The sequence below is a fragment of the Ictidomys tridecemlineatus genome, chromosome 4 (assembly GCF_052094955.1).
Source record: "Ictidomys tridecemlineatus isolate mIctTri1 chromosome 4, mIctTri1.hap1, whole genome shotgun sequence".
Lineage (NCBI taxonomy): Eukaryota > Metazoa > Chordata > Mammalia > Rodentia > Sciuridae > Ictidomys > Ictidomys tridecemlineatus.
This window is the reverse complement of record NC_135480.1, coordinates 63,536,567-63,558,537: the sequence shown is the minus strand read 5'-3', so window position 1 is coordinate 63,558,537 and position 21,971 is coordinate 63,536,567. Positions and strand designations below refer to the sequence as shown.

The following is a 21,971-nucleotide window of genomic DNA, read 5'->3' as shown; positions in this document are numbered from 1 at the left end:
GGCTCAGGGAAATAGCTTTGTGTTCAGCTGAGCTTCTGAACCCCACCAGAAGAGTCAAGAGGCTCCTATTTATGCTGTTAAGTCTTGGATATGACTGTATTAGAGTGGGGGATGGAATAGACTAGAACAGCAGAGGTGACCTATTATCAACCTGATTCTCCTGTTGGAGGGCCCGATGGATCCACAGGCAATAGTGAGAGCCAAGCTAGCAGATCTAGGATCCAACTGTGGGCCTCTTATTCCAAAGAGATATGGGGGGGCATTATGGGTGAGGGTACAGGGGGAGAGGTTGTCAAAGGAGAGGGGAGGTCCTAGGGACTAGAGTAATGGGCAGGCTTCTCTGAGGTCATAGATGGTTGGGCTGGAGCTAGAGGTAACTTACTGCATCAGTTGGGGGTCCCGTCATCAAGGCTGAATCCTGACTCTGCCACCTACTCACTGTCAGACTGTGGGCAAGACACCTGGCCCTGCCAGGCTGTTTCCCTCTCTTGAAATAGAGGGTTGTTATGGGTGACCATGGGGTCACCTGCATAGAACCCAGGGCATGAAATATACTCAATAAACTGATGCTTCACTGTCCATGTGGACCACGGGGCAGGCCTGTAATAGAAGAGATGGGATGGGATGGCAGGCAGAGAGGTGGGGAGAACCCAGGGTAGTGATGCTGGGTTTGTGGGGATAGCAAGGGGCGAATGATCAGCTGGGAGGGGCCCTGGAGTGTTAGAACCCCTCTGGGCTCCCTGTGCTTCCTTTGTAAGGTGAAGACCAGACTTCCAGGTGTGGCATTCAAGTCCTTGCCCTTGGGAGCCACTGCATGGACCTGGGGCTCATTGCTCACCAGTGTCTCCTGCGTGCACCACCTGTGCCCCCATTGCTGCCTCTTTGCTTGTGGGGTGCCTCCCATCAGAACCACCAGCCCTGCCTCTTCTTCACTTATGTCCCCATCTGTCCAGGTCCAACTTGGGTCATAAATTCCCCTAGAAACATTCCTAGATTGTCCAACCCTGTGGGTACACCCCTCTGAATTTTAACACTTCACAGGAATACATAATACCTACCAACCATGGCATTTGGCGGTTTATAAAATGGATCAGCACATTTAACAATACTATGATGATGATATTAACAATAGCTAATATCCTTGAGTAATTATTATAAGCCAGACAATGTGCTAAGACTTTATGGACACTCTCATTCACACTAGTGCTGGAGGTAGCTTCTGTTATGCCCCAGAATCTGAGCCTCAGAGAGGTACATTGTCTTACCCAAGGTCACACAGCTTGACAGGAAGTAGGGAGTCAGGGCTGCAACTGTTTGAATTAGAAATCCGTGCCTCTGTCACTGAACAGCCAGCTTTTAGATGCCCTGTCTCCTCAACTCCACTCAGTACCTCGAAAGCATTCTTTGCATGTGAAGAACCTGGACAGGAGCCTTCTTCCAAGGCTAAGGAAGGGCAGTGTGAGACTGAGCGTGGGGCCCAGGAAGGAACCTTTGGCCTGGGCTCTGCAGCTGGCTGTGTGACCTGCGGTGACTCAGCCCCTCCGTGCGGTTCTCTTTGCCCACATGTATGGTGAGCTGGCGGTGTCCAAGGGCCTTACCTCTCTAGATTTCTGCAGTGTCCTCTGTGATCCTGGCAGAAGGAGGAGGAGACCACAGCACAGGGTAGAGGATGTGGTGTGACAAGCAGCTGTGATTTTTGGCCTGGCTGCTGTCTGGGCCAGAAGGAACTGTGGTCACCCAAAAGAGGGTGGTGTCCTGGGCTGCAGGCAGCATGGTCATTAGCTGTGATTGGGAGCCGGCTGGGCCAGGCCAGGTTGGCAGGACTGGGGGCAGGCTGGCCTGGCTGCAGTGGGGTCATTGGCAGGGCAGCTGGCTTCTCCTCCCTCTGCCGCCTCCAGGGCAGCAGCGAGTATACCCTGGGCACCAGAGCTTTGTGGGCCACAGCTGCCCTTTCTCCTGTTGGGGTGGCCGTGCAAGACCAGCAAGATCCTCCAGGCCTGAGGCTGCCTCCTCTGACAAGGCCCCAGGACTCCTTTCTAGCAGGTGGACGCCACCCCTCTGCTCGCTGCCTGTGGTCTGCATGGATTTGCCATCCTTGCCAGCCACCTCGTCCCCCAAGTGCCTAGCAATGTGCCTGGCACAGGTGGCCACCCCCAGGTCAGGGAGGCCATGCAAGCTGCCCTGGGACCAGTTGTTTAACTTTGCACCTGTTTTCTTACCTGTAAAATGGAGTTGGTAATAACAGTGTTGAGGTTTAATGAGGTGAAGGGAGAAGGGGGTACTCATTGAGGCCTGATAACTAGGCAGGCATTTGATCAGCGTCCCCCTCGCTCATCCTCTCGGTGGCCTTGTGAACAAGTGACTCAGTGAGAAACTGACTAAAGAGTCCAGCGAGTACAGTCAGGAGGGAGGGTGTGGCAGGTGGCAGGGAGGACTTCCCTTCAGAGTGCTGCTGAGGGTCAGTTGGGACTTGCAGAGATGCTGTTCCCAGTGACTTCCCAGTGAGCAGTGCGGGAGCAGGCAGCTGTCAGCCTGGGAGGGACCCCAAGCCTGGTCAAGGGCAGGGAGCAAAACAGGATGTCCAGTGACCTGGGTTTTCTTCCTAGGCCTTAGAAACAGAAATGACCCAGTTGGAAGGAGCAGCCAGGGATCTAGCCAGCTAGCAGTGCTGAGCAGAGTGAGTCCTTCCCTACAGGGAGAGGCAGCCTTCTTTTGACCGTCCCCTCCACACACACATCCAACCTCAGTGTGACATGGTTGGAGAGTCTGTAGACAGGCAAACACACAGACACAAAACTTCCAAACTGTGGAGAGTGCTGAGATGCTGAGGCAGGGGCCGGCCCACTGGTAACATCCTTGATGGTAAGGGGTAGGGCTCAGGTGACTTGGGCAAGTGATTAAACCTCTCTGGGCCTCAGTTACCACATCTGAAAAATGGGGCTTAATCTCAGAATCTACTTCACAGGGTTGTTGTGAAGTAGGTTAAATGGATTGTGCACGTAAAGCACAAAATAATCACTCAGGCAGGCTGGCCCTTATTATCTGTCCCCAGCACCTAGCGAGGAGCTGAGAGAACAGGTGCTCAGGAAGGCATTGGAATGAATCCCAGACCAAGGGCAGCTGCTCTGTGGAATGAATGAATGAACAGCCCAGTAGGAAGGGAGGACAGAAGCAATGACAACACAGAATGTGACAAGGCAGGCCAAGATCTGGGTTGCCCAGAGCTGTGTGGGGAGGGAGCCAGGATGGGCTTCACGGAGGTGGTGCTCCCAAAGCCGCTGTGACGTCTACACCCTGAGCAGTATCCAAGGGGACCCAGGCTCCTCTCCAAGGGCAAGCGGGTGGCTGGGGCCAACCCCAGGAAGCTGGGCTGCATAGGCTCTCTGTCCCCACCACCCACGCTGCCACCCTGCCCCTGACATTCAGCTCAGGGCGTGGGGAAGGCCAAAAGGCACCTGCGGAGGAAGAAGCGTGGGCCACGGGCCTGAGACACCAAGCTCTTCCCGGGCTGGGAACCAAACTGTCCACAGAAAAGAAGCCACAGGTCCGCACTGAGTTCTTTTATCTGCATCTTGCTCCCAAGGCACACCAGCAAGCTGAGGGGTCTCCCGGCATCCATCCTGCAGCTGTTTAGCTTTGAAACAAGTGGACTCTTAGAAAACAACCCCAGGGAGAATTCATCTCACCCTCCCACCCAGGAGGCTCAAAGAGAAAGTTCTGTCCCACTGACAAGGAAACCAGACCCCCCAGGTATCTTAAAAGAGCGGACCCCAGAGGCCAGCCCTAAGGTCAGAGCTCCCCACCCTGCCTTTGTTGTGGCTGAGTGTGGACCTGGAGGACACCCTTGTATTTTGCCTGAATCCTGGCTCTCTGTAAAATGGGGTCAGGAAAATAAGTCCCTTCTTACCTAAAAAAAGGTGTAAGGTAGGGGGTATCTTCTTCAAGCCTCAGTGTCCTCCTCTGAAAAATGGGAATAACAGTAATCTCTGTCTGAAATGAGGCCACACATGGGAAACGCAGTGTCTGACACCTCAAGGGTGTGCGGAGCAAGGCCACAGGAGCAGGGGCAGAGCCAGGCTGGGGGCAGAGCCAGGCTAGACACAGACCCCGGGCTCCCGCCCCAGCCACCTTAGCTGGATTTCCGAGATTAGGGCTGGCTGGGGAAAGGGATTGGTCCCTTGCCTTGGTGACTTCCCACTGTCCCCCTTCTCTCTAAGGGATAAGACAAGGCAGCAACATTTTGTTTTGCTTGGTTTTGTTTTAATGGTCAAAGTGTCAGGTTCTGTAACAATGAGGCCTTGTATGAATCTGCTTGTTTTTCCAACCCGGATACCCGACTGCACTGCCTGCTTCGGGCCTTGTTCCACCTGGGGAACTAAAGAATGTCAGAGGGCTTTTTTGTTCCTCTTAGGGGAGGGCGTCTGGGGACACTGGAGCTACCGCACCAGCCCTCCTGGTGGTGGACCCCACTGAAGTTGGTCTCCTCTGTCCTGAGCTGCTTGCACATAGTAGCTTAGTGTATTGCCATCCTGGGGGACTTCAGAGGCCGAAGAGCTCGCACTTGAATCCTGGCTTTGTCACTTACTGGCAGGATGACCCTGGGCACGTCATTTTGTCTGTTCTGTAAAGTGCATAATTTATACCTACAATCTGAGCCATTCAGGAGGCTGAGGCAGGAGAATGGCGAATTCTAGGCCAGCCTGGGCAATTTTGCAAGACCATGTCTCTAAGTAAACAGTAAAAAGGACTGGGGTTGTGTCTCTGGTGGAGTGCCCTGGGTTCAACTCCTGGTCCTATTAAACATCCGACCTTGTGTGAGAAGCAAATGAGATTCTCGGAGTGTAAAGCACAGTGCCTGGTGTATACTCAGTCTCAAAACAGGTAGGGAGTGTGCTCTGGGGGGTCGTCCTTCTCAGGCCGGTTCCTGCTCCTCATTCTCGGGTTCTCAGGGATGCCCAGGCTGAGGCAGGGCAGGCTGCACAGGTGAGCCCGAGCGTCCCCTCCAGCTGTGCTTTTGTAATTTGTTCTGTGAGGGGAGCCCCTTCTAGAGGAGGCCCTGAGGGCCACTGCGGGGGAAGACTGCAAAAGCAATCATTGGTGGCAGGGCTTGGTCTCCTCTGGTCCAGCAAGAGAGGTGTGGGGCCCAGAAAAGAGAGTGCAGCCCCAAGGGCTCACAGCAGCTGGGACCATCACTGTCACCGCCCGGGGTTTGAAGGAGAAGGGAAGAAGTGGTCCACTATAGGAACAGGGGCTGGGACGTTCTGTAGAGCAACCCACTCAACCCTGAGGACCCGACAGGGCACTGGACCTCCACTTCCTTTTCCCTCCCTGTAGTCCCCTTGCTTCCTGTGGCCTGAGCTCCCCAAGGCCAGCAGCACAGAGCCCAGTGCGGCCCTCAGAGGTCGGGCAGGGTGGGGCGGGGCCTGGAGAGGCGTGCTGAAGCCACTCCTACCCTGTCAGTGCAAGCCACAGAGCCCACGGATGCTGCCACCTGAAGACCATGGGGTCTCAGCCCCCGCCCAGAAGAATCTCAGCCTTCCACCTGCCACAGCCCTCTCAGCGAGAGGAGTTTGGGAGGGGCACCCATCTCTCTCTCTCTGCCTCCTGCCCCAAATCAGGCTGCAGGTGGCTTCTGGGGTGGTCCCGGCAGGGACAGTCGTATCTCTGGAGTGGGCCAAGGCCATGGGCTGGCTAGTGGCAGGTGTGCTCAGGTGCACAGAGCCCTCGGCAACCTGTCCAGTCCAGAGCCTGCGCAGAACTAGGCAGCTGGCCCTGCTTTACTGCGCCCCTGGGCCAGTGTTGGCCTCTGGCTCCCAGAGTTGGTCATTCCACCTGAGCTCAAGGGACCCCTGGGAGCCTGTGAAGGCCACCAGATGCAGTGTGGGGCTGGCAGGCCTGGGGCAATCTGCAGGGCCCTGGAATGGGCAATCTGCTGTCGGGTGTGGGGCTCACAGGGGCTCCTGCCAAGCAGGTAGTAGGCAGCATCCTGGCGCAAAACTGAGCCTGGACTCAGAGGAGGCCCAGCTGGGGGAAGGACAGGAGATGTGCTTGGGCACTTTGCATGGAAATCACCGGGAGGCCCTTGGGATAGTGTCCATGGGGCACAGCCAGGCGGCCTAAAACACACAGCCTCTGCAGCCAGCTCCTGCGAGCTCCTGGTTTCCCCACAGCTCACCCCTGGGCATTGTCTGAGTCCCCAGAGAGGCCTGAGGAGGAAGGTGTGTGGCCCTTGGAGTCACAGTCCTGGTTTGAATCCCAGCTCTGCCTCTTTTGAGCAGAGCTCAGAAGACACTGGGCGAGTCATGCAGCCTAGGTGAGTCTCAGCTGCTTACCTGTGACATGGTGGGAGCAACACTCTCCTGCCAGGCTGAAGACAGCGTCTTATATTTTAGAGGAAGTGCTACACCCACACGCATCCTGCTCCCCTTCTCTGTCTTCTGTCCATTCTTAATGCTTCTCTAGGAAGTTCTTTCTTGCATCTAACCGAAGTCCATTATGCTATAACTGAAACCCTTTTCTTCTTATTTCAGAATCTGCAGAGGCAGACTGAGGCTATCCTTTATCCAAATATACCTTGTCAGTATCTGTAGTGAATGAGACAGAAAAAGGAGCAACCAGGTGTTGGTTTTCACCTGGGAGCTTAGGGTCCTAGCTGTCAATGACCACAGCATCCTGACCAAGGCAGAGCGTGCATGGGTGCGGCATCCTAACTGTTCACTCTGTTCTTCCTCTCTTTGCTTGACCCATGCTCTTGAAAGGGTGGCTCTGGGGCAGTGGAGACAGCCTGAGCTGGACCTAGAAGGCCTGCATCCTGGTACCTTCTGCCTTGCTTTGTGGCCTGAGGCTAGTTAGCAACCTCTCTGGGCCACCGTGGGCATAGGGGATGTCTGGGCTCTGGGCTCCCCCTTTCCTACCTCTCCTCTGCTCAGACTCCAGCCACCCTGGGAAGACAGAAGATGAGGGTCCTGCTGGTGGCCGCTGGTAGGTTCTGTGTCTACCTCTCTGACCTGGGGCTCCTGAGGGCCAGTCCCCAAGGGCAGGTCACAAGTTCACAATTAGAGTGGGGATTCCTTGGGGGGATAGCACTTCCTTTCTCAGACCAGGCCTTTGGAGAGCCTGTATTCCTCTGATTACTTCCCTAGCTAAGTCAGCTGTTGAAGGTTAGGTTCGTTTGAGTCTCTCCTTGGTGTAGACCTGTTCCATGTGTGATCTGCTTTAATCCCTCATTTAGCAGGTGGCAAATCAGAGACCCAGAGAGGTGAGATGATTGGCCTGAGGTCTCACAGCCTGTCAGTGGTGGGTGGTGAGGGATCCTGGAGTGATGTCGTGGCACCTGGGCCAGGAGGTGCCCTTTAAGCCCCTGGTAGTGTGGAGCACAGGAGAGACAGGTGATGGTGAGACGAGTGGTCTTCCTGGGCAACAGGGGCCTGGTGGGCCTCGGGAAGAGCCCTGCTCTGAGGGCTGCGTGGAGTCAGCTCAGGCCCCTGGTTCTGCAGATCCCTGACCCTGAGAGGCAGTTGGCCAAAGAATGCAGGAGGTTGAAGGATCAGGAGCCCAGGGGTTCTGGGCTTGGCACATTCTAAGTGTTCTTCTGAACTTCAGTGTTGGGTTTCATGGAGGAATCAAGACTTATTTTTTGTTGCCTTTGGACACATACTAGTTTAACTTTACAAAGCCCTTTGATATCTGTGAGGCCACTGAATCCTCAGCCATCTGTGGGGAGGCAGTGTGGGATTGTTTGGGAGGGCAGGAGAGGGGCGCTCTGGAATCAGACACACCCAGGTTACATTCGGACGCCCACAACCCTTGGACCTCAGGCAAGTTAGACACCAGCTGAGCCTCAGTTTGCTCATCTGTGAAAGGGACAATCCACCCCACAACAAATAGTTAGCAATCGCTGCCTTGCTGGCTGGAGCATTAGGTGAGAGAATATCTGTGACCGCTGGCCAGGTAGCTGGTGCTGTGGAGTAGTTTTTGTAACTTTTATCATCCACCTCACTTTATAAATGGGAAGATGGAGTCCAGGAGAAGGAAGAAAGCTTGCCTGAGGCAGCGATTTAGGTTAGTCCTCCAGACTTCCTGTCTGTGGAATTTTTTCTGCATCTCCTCCCTCCTTCTCATCCTCAAGTGACCAGATGCCTCGTTGATCCAGAATCTTTCATGCATGATGTTGTCTGCAGTGACCTCAGGTCCCCACTGCCTAACAGTCCCTTGCCAGGCACAAAGTCAGCACTTTAAAGACGTTTGTCCTGTGCATGAGTATGTTGAATGGTATAAATACAGGAAGCAGTTTTCCACTTAGGAAGCTAAGTGGGTGTCAGGCCCTGGAGCTATCCTCTGCTCCCTATACCAGCCAAAGCAGTCTAATAGTTTAGGTGGAAACCTTGTTTTCAAAAAAAAAAAAAAAAAAAAGATTGGTCATTTTCTTTCAGCTCCTCCCACCCTGTCCCTTCCCTCTACTGCCCACTGGACCTGACTCCAGCAGCCCAGCACCTCTTTCTCCTCCCCTCCTGCTTGTGTGTGTCCTTCCTAATTTGTCACTTCTACCAGTTGGGGACTGAGAAATGAGACAGTTGACCTCATTTCAGCTCGCTGGTTTGTTTGTTTGTTCCTTCATTCATTCATACCTAGCTACGAACCACCGAGCCACTGGTGAGCCTGGGCCCTGCTGGGACTTCCGTCATCCTGACAGAGGACCTCTGCAGAGGCTTGTGATTGATCAGGATCTGCCCACCCCCTCCTGGCAGCACACACAGGGAATAATGGTGCACATAGTGAATGCTGGCTCAGGACGTCACCGCTGATAACTCTGTCTCTGTTCACGTCACCACCGTGAATCACAGCAACCTTAAGAAGAGCCTTATCCCCACTTTACAGACAATGAAAGCAAAGCTCAGCAGGATGAAGTTCCCTACCCAATGGCTAACCTTGAGCACAGAATTGCGATTGGGGATCATTCACCCCCAGCCTAGCCTGTCACCTTCTCCTTTCTGTGCTCCATTTGCAAGCTGCACCATATCCCCTTCCTTTCTGTGTCTGTCACCAAGGATTGTTGTTGGCTGAGATCAGACCATCTACCTCCATGAAACGGTCAATGCAAAGAAGAATGGCCTTGGCCAGCACAAGTCCCCTTCAGTGTTCGTACCTTGTCCTGTAGTGGATCCTGCGTGGTCAGGTCCCCCCACTAGTGTACACTTCCCAAACCCTGCTCTGGGGAGCTCTAGTTCCAAGGGACAGTAACAGGCTCTAGAATCCATGCTGACATACAGATTCAGAAACTGCTGGGTTACATAACTCAGAACATGCCTTCTCAGGTCCTTTAACGTGTTGATTTGGGTCAGGGAACTGCCTCAGACAGCAGTGCACAGCCAGCCTCCCCATGCTTATTGGAATGTGTACCTCCTTTGTCACAGAGCAGGGCTAGGGACTTGGGACAAGTGGATGGAAAAACTCTTGCTTTGATGCTTTACACAGGGAAGCCCCCAGCCCAAGGTAGGTTCCTGGCCAGGACCATTTGCATTTTGAAGAACGTCTGAGGAACACTGTTTAGCCCCAGAAGAGGATCTGGAATAATGGTGGGACTTGAGACATCAGGGGCAAAAGGAAGGGGGATATGTTTTTATTCTTTACCTAGCAAACATATCTCAGGCATCTACTGTGCACCAGGCACAGAGCCAGCTCTGGGAAATGCCAAGACGCGTCTCAAAGCCTTCCACTTCATTTCACCGTGCCCACTAAGGTTTTTAAAGAAAGACAAATAGAAGCCTTAAAAGGAAAAAGTGATTCTTTTCATTGTTCTGAGTCGTGGCAGTAGGTGGGTGGGTGACACATTGACTCAACTAAGTGGAGCAGCGCTGAGTGCCAGGTTTTCCCAGGGGCAGAGGGGTCACCATGAGCAGAGTGCACAGATGTTGTAAGAGGTCAAGAGTGTGGGGAGGCCCAGAGGAGGGAGCGCCAGCAGGCGGGGCAGGAGCTAGGGAATGAGGCCAGCAAGGAGGAGGCGGGTGGGACGCAGGCTCTGGCCAGCTAGGAAGGGACAGCAACAACTAGAGCAAAGGTGTAGAGGTAGCAATGTGTGGTGACACCATGAGGGACACTAGATGACGGGGCAGAAGGAGGTAAAAGGGAGCCATTGGAGGTGGGGCTAGAGAAGTCACTGGGGCAGATCGTGGGAGTCCAAACACCAGCTGAGCAGGTGCCCACCTGACTGGGAGTGTCTTGGGGACCAGGACCATGTGACATTCATCCCAAGCATCTGGCTGGTGCCCAGTAGGTGTTTGTGGACTGACAGGACTTAGATAATCCTTCCCTTCTCTGGACCTTGGGCTCCTCTCACTTGTTGTCTGGCAAGGTCCCTGGCACATCCCTTCCATCTCCAAATGGCTCTTGGGAATTCTGGGTGGGTGCAGGGGAGACCCGATTGCCTCTCCCCCCGGCCTTGAGGTTTTCTGGGCTGCTCCCGCTGGGCAGGGTCACCAGCCCCCTGGTGGGGACGTCTCTTGCTGCCAGTGGAATTCATTCCTGTGCTCTCTCCTTCAGCAGTTGGTGCCCTGAGCTCAGATGGACCACCCTGTAGACTCACTGAAGGCTCTTCTCAGGTCCCAGCCTCCATATGGGTGGAAGCAGGGTAGAGAGGTGGTGAAGAGTTGTGTCAGGCTGGGGTTGAGGGTGGTGTGCATACAGCAGCTTGGTATAGGGCAGGAAATTCTGTTGTATGAAAACAGGCAAGTTTCTAGCTCTGATCCTCAGTTTCCTCCTCTGTAAAATGGGAACAATAGTAACTCCCACACGATTCAATTGGACAGTTTGTGGACACGGAGGGCAAACTGACATGCTTGTGAACAGTTCTTGTCATCCATAGCGTTTATTTGTCCACTTTCCATTCATCCCCCAGGCCTCTGGTCCACTCATCGCCCTTTCCAGAAGTGATTCTTGGCGATGGCTTGCCTTTCCCCGCATAGGCTCCTCCTGCTGGGTAGGTTTTATCCAGGCCACGGCAATAGGAGCCTGTGAATTATGTACAAGTTGCACTCAGAGGCTGAGAGCCTTAGCCCAGTGTCTGTGTTACCTCGAGTAGGAAGAGAAACCCCACAGTCCCGCCCATCTCCTAGACCCAGGAACTAGTACTGTCCCCTCCCCAGATGCAGCCCAGAGTGCTGGGTCTCAGCCTCCTGGAAAGGGTGGGAAACACATGTCAGGGACTCCCGCAGCCTGTCTCTTTAGCACCTAGACTGGGTCCAACAACCTACATACCAGGGACTCTGTGTCCTTAGGTAGCTGGTGGGAGGTGGACCCTTAGGGTTGGTGGCCCTGAGACCTGAGGGACTGAACAAGACAATTACCCCTCTATCTCCTCTGCTGCCCTGTTCTCAGGATAGGAAGTGTCGATCAGGGCAGCTTGGTGTCTGGTGTGGATGCTGTTTTGTTTCAGCAGGGCCTGGGGCACCCACTCTGGGGGCCTACAGCCTGTCTAGCAGAAAACTTGATCAAAGTCCCCGGGCTCAGGATGTGATGCTGGGGGAACAGGGCTGGATGTGCCAGCATCCCTTCCCCCAGAGTTCCTAGGGTCCCTCTCAATGCCCTTGTGCCTGAGCAGCTCCCAGATGGTGTTCTGGCCCCATCAGGGCAGGATAGGGGGCAGACAGCTGGTGAGGTTGGCCCTGGGGCAGCACAGATGCTCCCTCTGCTTGGGTTGGTGTGTGTGTGTGTGTGTGTGTGTGTGTGTGTGTGTGTGTGTGTGTGTGAGACTGGCAGGCATGGAGAAGGATACAGTGGAATATCAGGACAAACTTGGGCAGCTTTCTGAAAAAAGAGCCCCCCTCCAACTCTTCCCTGCCTTTTTTCCCCCTCCTTCTCCCCACCCCAGGTGCTGGGGCTCCCTCCCAGCCCTCTGCCATGCCAGGCAAGAGCTCTGCACTGAGTGGCACCCTCAGCCCACCATCCGTCTTTTAAAGAGGCCAAGCAGGAACGCACCGGCTTCCTTCTCAGTTCTGCTCCTGTATCTATGCAGCCTTGGCTTTGTGACTTGGCCCTTCTGAGCCTCGGACAGTTTCTGTAAGGTGCAGACGATGAGGCCTCCTCGCTGGGTGCATGATGGGCCACCGATCCGCAGGGGAGACTCAGCTCCAGGCCAGAGCAAAGAAACTGGATGTTTTTAGATACTTGATCTGTGTCCCTCTAAGCAAGAGGGAGGGCATTTCTGCTTGGCTCCAGGAAACGGTCAGCACAGCTTAGAGGCCCTCTCACACCTGTCACAGCCAAGGATCTGCAGTACCCTAGGGTCCTTACCTTCCTCAGGTACCAGGAAAGACCATGAAGCCAGGCATTCCTGAGTGTGTGTCCCCTCTCTGCCATGCTAACCAGGTGCCTTGGGTGAGTTTGTAGTTCCCTTGACCCCATAAAACTGAGGGAACACACACCAAACTCAGGGTTGTTGTGAGGTTCAGATGAGAAATAAATTTTACAACCCTATTGGGGAAAAAAGCAGCAACTAATAGATAGTTAGGTGCATGGGGTGGGGTGGGGTCTGGGGCAGATGCCCAGGGTACAAGCCAAGGGCTCAGGCAGCTGAGGCTGAGTTCCAAGTCCTGTGACTGCCAGGCTCTGTGAGGACCAGCGGAGTGGAGCCTCATTTACTTTCCTTAATGGGACAGCTGATTAATTGGCCTCTGAGTACTCCTGACAAGCGCTCCCGTGAGTGTCCCTGGTATGTGTCACCGTTAGCCCTTGCCAGGCTATGTGTGTGCTTAGCCAGTCAGCCTTGGGCATGAGGCTGTGACCCACTGTCCTATTCTCTGATTCTTAGCTTGTCCCTTAGATGACCTCGTGGAGCAGTTGCTGTGTTGGGGACTAAGGGAGTAGGAAAAGTCCTACCCTGGGAGCCCCAGTTCCGGGCAGGTGTAAAGGAAGAATCCAGAGAAAAATCAATGGTGGGGACTCAGCTTGATGATAGAGGCAATCAGTATCCCCCAACCTGGGCAAAATTCTGCTTGGCTTTGCCACCAATTCCCTGTGTGCCCTTGAAACCTGACCTTTCTCTCTCCGGTCCTGTTTTCCCCTCTAAAACAGGGTGCTGGAGGAGTTGGTCCCAGGAAGCTGTGGCCAGAAGCGAAGCAGCATATGGGGAGGAGTGGGTTATGAAGCAGTGGCTTGGGGTTTTCACCCAGCTCCTCAGAGCTCTAGTCCATGACCTTGGATGGGTTTCCTAGGCACTCAGAGCTTGACTGACAGGGGTGTGCTGGCCCTGCTGGTGTAGAGCAGACACTGCATATGGAACCCTGCCCAGCAGTGCCTGGGGTAGTGGGCTGCGGGACAGCTTTGGCCCACTCCACTTCTCTCCCTTTATCCTGCAGTACCCAGAGGCTCCCCAGCAGACTGCAGGTGAGGTGGGGCCAGGGGAGCATGGCTGACCTCAGTGCTGAGTCTGCCGGACTGCTCCCCTCGGGGGACCCCACGGCTGGGAAGAGCTGGTCATCCTCAGCCTCTTATGGCAGGCTGGGAAGTGAGGGGAGCGCTGGGGTGAGGCGCACACACTAGGGCCCAACCTCCTGGAACCTTGCTCTTCTAGAACCATGGATTCTTTTCTATTCCCAAATCACGGAAGCAATCAATGGATTGTGGGACCTTTAGAAATGAAGAGTTGGACGTGACCTTGGGGTTTATTTGACTCAAAACTCTGTCCAGCCCAGGAAGCCTCTCTGCTGACCCCTGTACATCCTGGAGACCCTCCCATGGGTCTTAGGGCTGTCCCCACTCCAGTGGTCCTGACTAAACCCAGGCTCTACCATTGGCTCCCCTGGGCTGGTTGGTGCTGCTGCGGGGCTGGGAGGAAACCAGGCCCTTGCTCAGCTAAGAATAGAAGGCTTTGTGCGATTTAAGTAGCAGCCCCATCACATCGGGCCTCCCGCTGGGCCCCTGGGAGCTTATTAAGCAGGATCTGGGGCCACCCTGGGTCCTCCTGGGTGGATGGGTGGAGGCCACGCTTCCTGGGGATTTCACTCCTGTCCCAGGGGATAATGATTTTCCCTTTTTCCATCAAACAGGGTTCTTCCTCCTCCTCCCTGGGGCCCACTGGGGAGTGGCTCCAATTGTCCTGGGGGAGAATCTCTTCTGGGACAAATTCAAACAAACAAACCTGCCTTTGAACAGAACAAATAGATCGATGAAAATGGTTTTGTCTGAAAGGAGAGAATGGCTGATGGTGAAGACTACTATTGAGCGCCTATTGTATGCCAAACCCTAGGCTCAGGGTTTGGGGCTCTAGCCTCATTTAATCCTCCCAAGAGGCCACAGGGAAGGGTTCTTGTCCCTGTGGTGCAGATGAGGATACAGACCCAGATACTATTTGGTATAACTGGGGTTAGAACCAAGAACTTTCCCATCCCGTCGCATCTGGGGGAGAAAATAGGGATTCCTGAGAGTCCTGGGAAGGGGTGAGGGTCAGAATTCTTGGAGAGAGCCCTGAGCATGAAGGATTTGGTCAATGACAGCAGTGAATCATATTTTAACTTACGTTAGACTCTTTTCCACTTTGGGCAGCATGGAGATATGGCACTGGGCTGGGGACAGGAATTGTGGCCCTGTCACAAACATAGCAGGTATATGCATGTTTCTTGAGTTTGAATTAAACCAAACCCTCTTGGGTCTCAGAGTCCCTTCTGTGAAGTGGACAGAAGCTGCTTGGGGCAGATTACGAGGCCAAAGCCAAAGATACCTGATTTTCTGACCTGGGAGTATACTGGTCCTTCCTGTCCACAGTCCCTAATACCCCCCGCCCCCCACCCCACGCCCTGCCACCTCCCTAACCTCAGAGGTTATTTGCCAGTGTGAGAACTGGAAGGGACACTAAGAATCCTAGGCCACTCTATGGCTGTACACATGGGAAGACTGAGTCCCCAGAAAGACAGAGTGATCCAAGGTCATGGGTAAGTGGGCCTGTGAGCCTATGTCGGTGTTCAAGAAATCCCTCCTCCTTCCAAGCCAATGCCTGCTCCCTCGGGAACATTGCTTTTGGGTGGAGATCTGGAGGGCTCAGCGGGTAGGAGTCAGCTGATCCCAGCAGGGAGGCAGGGGCCAGAGATACGAGCCTCTGCCTGTAGTACCCTGGGCCCATCTGTGCTCAGTCAAACCTGCCCAACTCCACTGATCTGTCTGCACAAAGCTTCCAAACCCTCTTCCCTAGTCCCCTTTGGGAACTAAGCTCCCCATTTATCCCCATTTATTTAATGTTAAAAACATAACATAAACTTTATCATCTTAGTCACTTTAAGTGGACAGCTTGGTAGTGTTGTCTATATTCACACTGCTGTGCAGTGCCTCTCTGGGGCTTTATTTTTTCTTTGCAGTGTAGACCTCACACATTTTAGACAAGGGCTCTACCCGAGCTCCTCAGCCCTGACCTCCAGAGCATTGTCATCATGCAAAACTGGAACTCCTCCTCCCAGGCTCCTACTAACCACCATTCTACTTTCTGTTTCTATGTGACCACTCTAGGCCCCTACAGTGTTGGGCCTGACTCATTTCACTTAGCATAACGCCCTGTGGGTTCATCCATGTTACAGCAAGTACCAGGCTTTCCTTCCCCTTTGAAGCAGAGCAGCATTCCTCTGTGTGGCTACACCATATTGTATCTGTCCACCCATCTGTAAATGGACACTTTGGTTATTTCCCTTTAGCTGATGTGGCAAGAATGGGAGTTTTGAAGTGAATGGGCCTGGGTTGGACCCCACATCCAGCATCACCTTTGCTATTTGTCTAAATCCCTCCTTACTGGCTGCCTGCCCTGTGGGGTGGCTGCAAGGAACAGCAATCTGTGTGCCTGCAGAAAGGCCCGGCACACAGCAAGTTCACTGTGGCAGGATTTATTCCCATTACCTACTTCCCTTCTAGGGATGGTCCCTTTTGTCTATGGGTTATAGGACCCCCATACCCACGTCTCACCTATAGCCCTATCCGTGATGCTGGTGTAATGCCTTGGGAGTCTCAGTATATTGAAACAGGAGAGAACTTGGGCCCAGAAAGGGGCAGGGACTTATCCAAGTTCATACAGCCAGTCATTGGCCATGGTACTAAACCCAGGTCTCCAGCCCTCCCCTACTCCCCAGGATCCACAGACCTTGTCCTTAGGAGGGATTGGCTCCCCAGGGACTTGCATATAATCTTGCAAGTATCAGGATTCTGGGAGGCAGGGGCAGGGCGAGGAGCATCTCAGGAGAATCACTATGGGAAACAGAGCCTGTGACACCTGCAAGTCTCCTCTGATCTCTGACTCCCCCCAGGGCTGTGGACAGGGCTCACCTCAGGCTCATTTGCATGGTGCAAGCTTGCCCAAGGTCCTGGCCTTGCACCTGGGCGCTTCCTCTGCTTTTACTCATTCAGTCATTCATTTACTGATCCCTTCCCGTGGTCATTTCTTCAGCAACCACGCTCTGAGGCCTGCCGTGGACTGAAGGACCAGCCAGACCATGGAGACAGTGTGACATAGAAGAGAGGATTCGGGGACTTAACTGTTGGGTTCGCATCCTGGCTCTGCCAGGTATTACTTCTTTGACCTTCGGTAATGGTTTAACCCCTCTGTGCCTCACATTCTTCTCTAAAGTGGGGACAGCAATGGTTTCTACTTTACACTTGTTCCAGTTATTATCCTCACATAACATATCACCCTAAAACTTAGTAACTTTATATAAGAACAAACCTCTCATTTTCTCAGTTTCTGAGGGTCAAGGATTTAAGACAGCTCAGCAGTGGCTCTGGCTCGTAGTCTCACAGTCAGATGGTATGAGCAGCGAGGACCTGGGCAGCGGGGATTGGTGGCCTGTCTTGCTTTCCCTGCAGTCTCAGGGCTTCCTTTCTCCCTAAGTGTGGTTGGGTTGGCTCTCCCATGGCATGGCAGCCTCTGAGCAGTGGTGGTGGCTGGGGGGGCTCCAGCAGGAACATCCCAGTGAAAGACACAGGAGCCACATCACTTTTGGTGGCCTGGTCTCAGAAATCTCATAGTGCCACTTAATCCACTATTCTCAAATCCTCCTAGATTCAAGTTGTGGTAGGTAGACCCTACCTCTTCTGGGAAGATGTCAGCAGTAGACTGCAAGAAAAGCTTGGGGCGGGGGGCTGGGGTTACAGCTCAGTTGGTAGAATGTTTGCTTCACATGCACAGCAACAACAACAACAAAAAGGGCATGGGGGATGGGAGGTCCTGCTGCAGATCTCTTTAGAAATATAATCTGCTATAGTCTTGAGGGCTATGTGAGTCAAAACAGGAAATGCCTAGAACAATGCCTAGGCATTGCGTATAAGTGGTAGCTATATATAGCCAAGGATGAATTTGACCATATGCAATTTGCTTATGGTACTGATTTGAAGCCCTGAATGCCACTGCCAAAGCCAATCTACAGAACAACAGCATTTTCCATCTGGTATTGAGGAGTCTGTAGGAGTTTACCAAGCCCAGAAAAGTGGGAGGTCTTCCATGCAGCAGCAATTAGTTGTACAAAGGTATAGAATAGAGTGGAGTCCCTGGAGCAAGATAGAACTCCAAGTGGCGGGGCTGTCCTGAGGGAGAGGGGGAGATTGGAAAGGTGTGCTGAGGCCAGGTAGAGAAGAGCATTGCACATGGGGTTTGTACCTGATCCTGTAGGTTCCAGGGAGCTCTTGGCTGTTTCTTAGAGAGATGAAGGACCTGGTGTGCTACCATGGGGAAGCCCTGCGAGGTGGACTCAGCAGATGGAGGGAGGTCTGGACCTGGGTGTGGGAAGGAGGGGGCAGGCCTGATGGGGATCACTCTGGGAGTTTCCCTTTGGTTGTTTCAGTTCCAAGTGTGATATGCACACCCAGCTTGCTGCCCTCTCCATCCAAAAGACTGAACACTTTGTGATTCTTCTCTGCTCACATTGGCTCTGTTGTAAGAGAGGGTATTGCTGAGACAGGGGGCCCTGGGGAGCCTGGCAGCCAGCCTCAGGGCCACTGGCACACCCCAGGACACCCACCGGCTTCCCCTTCTGCTCCCAGCCCCATCCATGGAGATAACAGCCCTTGCACCCCTCATCCTCTCCCTCCCATAGTCCTCCCCACTCTGCCTACAGCCTTAGGGTCCAAACAGACTTGGCTGGTCCACCCAGGGCTGTTGGTCCTCTCCGGGGCCCAGTTCTGCAGCCAGGGAGCCAGCCTGAGCCCTAGCCATGCCAGTCTGCACTCCTGGAGCTGGAAACTCCAAGTGAGTCAGTGGCCAAGTTCATATCGTTTCCTGGATGCTCAAATCCCCACAGGCCCATCTCTGCACATCCGCATGTACCTCTGTGAGCCTGTGTGCTTGTACCATCTGTGTCTGTAACTGTGCTGTGTGTGTGTGTGTGTGTGTTGGTGTGTTGAGCCCATTGGCTCTCTCTGGGCCCCAAGGGACAGCTCCTTATAAATGGCAAGCAGGTTAGGAGCCTCTACATGTGACTAAGCACACCAGCCCTAGGAGGATCAGAGGAAGGACACGGCCCTTGCCCTGGGAGGCCAGAGGCCAGAGGCTGAGGGAAGATCCAGACTTCACCAACGGGGCAAATCCAGCAGAAATACAAGTTCCCAGATTTGAGAGAGCTTACACTAGATGCCAAGGCCCAGGTCACAGTAAACAGCTGCCCCTGCTTTCCAGAGCCAGCCTGGGTATCTGATGTGCCACTGAACACTAGCAGGAATGTGGACTGGGGGCTGTGCGGGCACAGGAAGACGGACGAAGGCCGAGTCTGTGGGAGTCAGGGAAGGCGTGGTGCAGAGGAAACCCGAGCTCAGATTCCAGGGACATTTGAGGGGACACAAGGGAGAGGAGTGGGGAACAGGAGAAGGACCTGCAGTCCCAGTGGAACTTGGGGGTTTGAGGATGTGGAAGGAGGCTGGAGAACAGGGAGGATGGAGGTGCCCGAGAAGAGTGAAATGGTGGGGACAGGCTTCAGGGAAGGGGATGAGCTCCTACTTGGCCACTGTGGGTGTGAGGCTCCTGTAGGACATCCAGGGGAGATGCGACTGAACCCGTGGGGGTGGCTGACATGGCCCAAGGAAAGTATGAAGCAGGAGGAGGCGGGGGCAGGAGGCAGGGAGCAGGAGGAGGCCAGGGGCAGGAGGAGGCAGGGGGCATGGTGTGCAGCCTGGGCAGCCTGGGCAGAGAGGAGCACAGGGGCTGGGGAGGCAGCGGGGAGCAGGAGAAAACCAGGCAACGGGTGTCAGGAAGCCAGGGAAGGAGAATGTTTCCAGAAGGAGGGCCAGGTCCAGTGTCAGCTGAGGACTGAGCAGGATCTGGCGGATTTTCCCATGTGGTTGTTGCTGGTGACTTGGTGGAAACAGAGGGTGGTGGGCTTAGCCCTCTGGCGGGGAAGAAGTGCAGAAAACTCTTTCTGAAGTTCAGGAGGAAAGAAAAGCAGTTTGGCTGGAGAGGGGTGGAGGGAAATGGACCAGGCGGGACTTGGGCCTGTTTATTGCTGACTGGGAGGTGGCCTGCGGAGAGCAGAGGGACTGTGCAGGAGGGAGGAAGGAAGAGTCGTCCATAAACACTGCCCTGGCCCTCTGCAGCAGGGTCTGCAGTGGTGGGGGTGGCTCTCTCCCAGGGATAGTTGTGATGGGGAGGAGGTGCCCATGGTGGCAGCCCTCATCATGCTCCAGGGCCCCTGTCTGTCTTCAGGTCCGCAAAGTGGTAGTAACCACATTGGAGTGTGGGGAGGATCCTGAGAACCCCACAGACTCAGCACATCCTCATCAACCCATTCAGGTCAGGAGCTGAGCTAGGCCCAGTAGGTTGCCCGGTTGGTTGCTGCATGGACACTTCAAAGGAGGAAAGCCTGAGAAGTCAGGACATGGATTTGTCTGCTTCCAAAGAGGCCACACCCAACCCCACCCCTGGGCCCAGCTCCCAATTACTGGGAAGTTCTTCCTCCGGGTCTGGCCTGAGTCTTTCCTGCTGTGTGTTCCCTCTGGCGAGCTTGCTCAGCCCTGCCTGCACAGTGGAGCCAAGCCTATCAGCCGGCCACTTGGAGTGGCCGCTGGTGTTTTTACAACTTGTTTTCATGAAATCGGTTTCAAGTCTCCCTGCATTCCCAGAACGCCAGACCCGCCCTGATTCACAAGGATTGACCAAAACAGGGTCTGAGCCAGTCAGAGGAATCCGAGAACTTAGTCATTCTCCCTGGATCTTCCACAGATTCTCCTTCTTTCCTTCCAGTAAAAATAAATAAATAAATAAATAAAAAGAAATAAAGTTAGCCTAAAGGACCAGGAGGGGACAGTGGTAAGGTAGAGGCTCAGATGATGCAGGTGGTGGACAGAGGGGCTGGGCTGGTGAGAAAAAGAGCCAGCATATCTGGTGGACTTCAAGTTTCCCTGCCTAGAAGGCAGCAGAACTTTTCGACTCAGAGTCTCAGTTTGCACAATGGAAGAATTAATGGCTGCACCTCCAGGTGCTGAGGTTGGTCGGATCAGTAGGTCCCAAGGCAGGAGCTGTGTGAGAGTGACTTATTGGGAAGTTTTCCAGAAGACACGCTAAGGGAACAGGGAAAGTAGAAAGCAGAGAAAGGAGGAGGAGAAGCAGGAGGCGATGTCAGCCAACTCCACATAGGGAACTGCAGCTTAGTCTGGCAGAAGAGCTCAGGGGACAGTGTCTGCCACACCCCAGGGCTGGCCCTCCTGTGGCAAAGATGCTGGGGCACTTACAGCCCACCTAGTCAGTCACTGGTGAAGGGCCACCTTGGGAGCTGGCCATGACCTTGATAAAGGGATTTCAGCAGTCCAGGGGCATCTGGACACCCCCACACACACACACATACACACAGCTGGGTGCTGGTTGTTGGGAGGGACCACAGAATCCCATGTGCCCCCCAGTAGTAAAAGGGTCCCAGTGGATATGGGTGGAGCACGCAGAGTCAGCTTCAGGGGATTAACCTGTGGATTATGTGAGATGAAGCTCGCAGGGTGCTGAGTGGCCAGAACCTGGCACCAGTAAGTGGCACCAGCGGGGGAACCCAGGGCTGGGGTAGCACCTCCTGAGAGCTATGTGGCGCTCCTGCTGCTCTCCTCTCGCTCACCTTCCAGAGGCAGAATGCCAGTGCTGCCCTTGAGGTAGGAGGTGGGACAGGCAGAGGTTAGTCTGTCCAGACTAACAGATCTGAACACCAGCAGGAAATGGAGGCCCTGTGGCCCAGCCCCTCCTGAATTGAATTTTGGCTTTTGTTGCCAGCCCATACCACTGTGTCTTTTTCTGGACTTTGTCCCTAGAAGGTGCTCCGTGTCACTTGGGGGAACTCGTGTTGGTCAGCATGTCTCAGGAAAGAACAAAAAGAAATTGTCCTTTCAGGCTGTTTTGACTAAATCCTAGGATCTGACAATGTGACTTTAACCGCTGATGTCAGCCTGCCTGGGTCGGCCTGGATGGTATCCTCCCTAACTCTTCCTCTGTCCCTCATGACAGACATCACAAGAGATGTCACCCATGACCTGATCTCCCCACTCAGGCCCCTGAGGGTCTATCCCTATAGACCATGAGAGACGTGAATACCAGTCCAGATTCTATGACCTGCTAGGTGACCTGCTAGGGCTAGGTCACCTCCCTTTTCTGAGCCTCGGTGCCCCATGTTCCTAAGCAGACCTGTAAATTGCTCACCTAAAGTGAGGCAATTTCATGATGCTGATCCCTTTGTGACAAAGCTGATGTCCAGAGAAGTCAGGTGATTTGCCTGTGACCACACAGCAAAAGGATGGAAGCGAGAGGGTGAGGGCCTGCTCCCAGGCAAGTGGCTGGTTAAGTGAGCACCTTGACATTTTTCAGCTCTGCCCTGGCCCCCAGCCCTGGCCCCTTTTTGCCTGGATTCATTAAATGCTTCACCATGTGAAGGTGAACTGAGCGAAAAGCTCCTCATTGCTGTGTCCCTAGTGGCTCACCTGGTCAGCACTAGGGGCAGCTGCTGGGTGAGGGCTCTGTGTTCAGATGGGCTAATGTCCCATCC

At 54.0% G+C, this 21,971-nt stretch overlaps 1 protein-coding gene across 6 annotated transcripts in view; it reads left to right on the top strand.

Annotated features, from left to right (window-relative positions):
* Gdpd5 (glycerophosphodiester phosphodiesterase domain containing 5) overlaps window positions 1-21,971 on the top strand; it is an 81,175-nt gene that overhangs the window by 2,615 nt on the left and 56,589 nt on the right. Inside the window, exon 2 of one of the 6 annotated variants that reach the window (XM_078046684.1) lies at window positions 16,418-16,534. The exons of 4 other annotated variants lie outside the window; for them this stretch is intronic. The gene's annotated coding sequence lies outside the window, so the exon portion shown is untranslated. Of the gene's footprint in view, window positions 1-16,417; window positions 16,556-21,971 lie in introns of all 6 variants that reach the window. One more of the 6 variants, XM_078046685.1, reaches the window with a different exon arrangement.